This window comes from Chaetodon trifascialis, chromosome 9, assembly GCF_039877785.1.
Source record: "Chaetodon trifascialis isolate fChaTrf1 chromosome 9, fChaTrf1.hap1, whole genome shotgun sequence".
NCBI classification, from domain to species: Eukaryota; Metazoa; Chordata; class Actinopteri; order Chaetodontiformes; family Chaetodontidae; genus Chaetodon; species Chaetodon trifascialis.
In genome coordinates, this window is record NC_092064.1 from 28,116,896 (window position 1) to 28,118,945 (window position 2,050).

The 2,050-nt window shown below is 41.8% G+C and overlaps 1 protein-coding gene across 1 annotated transcript in view; it reads right to left on the reverse strand.

Moving 5' to 3' along the window:
* Positions 1-328: 328 nt before the first annotated feature.
* The window catches only part of bbc3 (BCL2 binding component 3), a 10,127-nt gene continuing 8,405 nt past the window's right edge, over positions 329-2,050 (reverse strand). Inside the window, exon 4 of the mRNA XM_070969653.1 lies at positions 329-2,050. This exon is cut by the window's right edge and continues 909 nt beyond it. The gene's annotated coding sequence lies outside the window, so the exon portion shown is untranslated.

Here is a 2,050-nt window from a genome sequence, read left to right on the forward strand (position 1 = left end):
ATTACCACAATGTAAAAGTACTGTACACTGTAAACTGTACATAAACGTAAAGGCAGGACGTTCACTGCTCAGTTTTAACTACTTGTATAAACTGTTGGGTAATTTAATTTATAACAAAGCATCATATTTTATTAGCACTTATGTTTTGTATGCAAAAATCAATATGATTAAGTAACTAGTAAGAGAAGCTGTCAGATAAATGTAGTAAATGTAATTTCCCTTTGAAAAGCAGCTGAGAGTCAGTAGAAAGTAGCTCAAATGTGTATTAAAGTACAGTACAGTATAGTAGTATGTGAAGTATTTGCTGCATCCACACCACAGAGCAAATATAGTTCTTCTTATCTTTATTGTATAAAAAAGAAAAAAGTACAAAATTCATGTTGAAAGTTTACAATAGAAAAAAGTTGAAAAACAGCAAATACACACTGCATGATGGGACAGCGAGCGGCGCTGTGGGAGGGGGGCGAGCCCTGAACCAGAACCAGGAAGTGAGCGACTGTGGCGTTCGCAGGCTGAATGGCTGAAGTACTTACAGGTGACTTTTACACCTCACATGACGACAGCGTGGCTAAAAGCGCTGCGAGCACACTGATCTAAACATCCAGCGGTCGACACGCGTCCGCCACGCCGGCACGGTCAGCTCCCCGCTTCGCGTCAGCTGAACATCTTTATACATCAAGGCTTTCAAAAACAAAAAAACGAGGCCCAGTGCTTTAAAACATACAAACCAGTGCAGCTAAGGCCGAGTGAGAGCGGAGTAACATGCAGGACAGAAGAAAACTTCCCTGTTTAATGTGATTTTAAGCTCGACAGCTCGAAGGCGGTCCACATTTCAGTCGAATGCTTCCTGAAACAGAAAAGATTTTTAGCACGCGTGGCACCACATGCAGCTCCGCGCTGTCCAAACACAAGCCGACAGTTTTCTAATTAAATTTCCATCAGGAGGACGCAGCTGATTTTCAGTGAAAGGGACTTCAGCTCAGTCAGTATTGCAAACGGTCCTGGATGCCTGATTCCATCGTCTTTGTGCTTTAAATATGAGAGAGGGAGAATAAATCTGTCATCTGACGCACACTGAAAGCCAACACACCACCGTCTGATTCTCATGTCACATAACTGCATCTTGTTTTCCACTGATGCTTTAAAAAAGGACAGAAAGGACACGTCGTTCTGCTTCTGTAGCTGGAATATGAGTGAAGCTGCGGATGTTAATAAAACCATTGTACCGTTTTTAATGAGCCAACAAGTTATTTTACAACAAGCAGTGGAAGAGAGGTACCAGTCTCCAAAGCTGACCGCAGTAAAATTCATTTATTTGAGCTTTTCGACGTGATGCGTTCACTTTCAGTGCGTATATTCTGACAGCTGTCGCTCCAAAAGTACAACTTCATTCATAGTTTTGATCAGGAATGTAAGAAAAAATAAATATTACATAACTTTAAAAAATGATACCAAACAGGAAAAAAGCTACAGAAAGGCTACATTTCAAAATAAATTATGCTCTTTAATATGAGCAATTAACATTTTCTCCCAAACTACAATGAAAATAATCGCACATCTGAAGGGTTAATTTTACAAACACCAAACACTTTTCATTCAAAAGATCCAAATCATAGTTTTCTTTACTTCAAATCCACTGGATTTAAATTCAAACTCCGCTCAGAAATACAAGAAGACCTCCCGAACACAGCGAGCTCCCACTTTGATGAGCGCTTTCATTTTCGCATCAGTTCGATTCATCTCGCAAGAGAGTATTTACAAATGATCAAGTAACCATAAACACTGTCGACGCAGAGACCCGCCGTGTGTGTGAGCGGCGTGGAGGCATGTACAGCGGCAGTGTGCGTGTGTGCGTGTGTGTGTGTGCGTGCGCTCGGTGAGGGAACTTAAGCCATGCTGAAGCTGCATCATTTGACTGTAATGCAAACGACACTCGAGTTTGACTGCGAACAAAGCACTTAAAGAGCAGGTGTGTGTGTGTGTGTGTGTGTGTGTGTGTGTGTGTGTGTGTGTGTGTGTGTGTGTGTGTGTGTGTGTGTGTGTGAGTGTG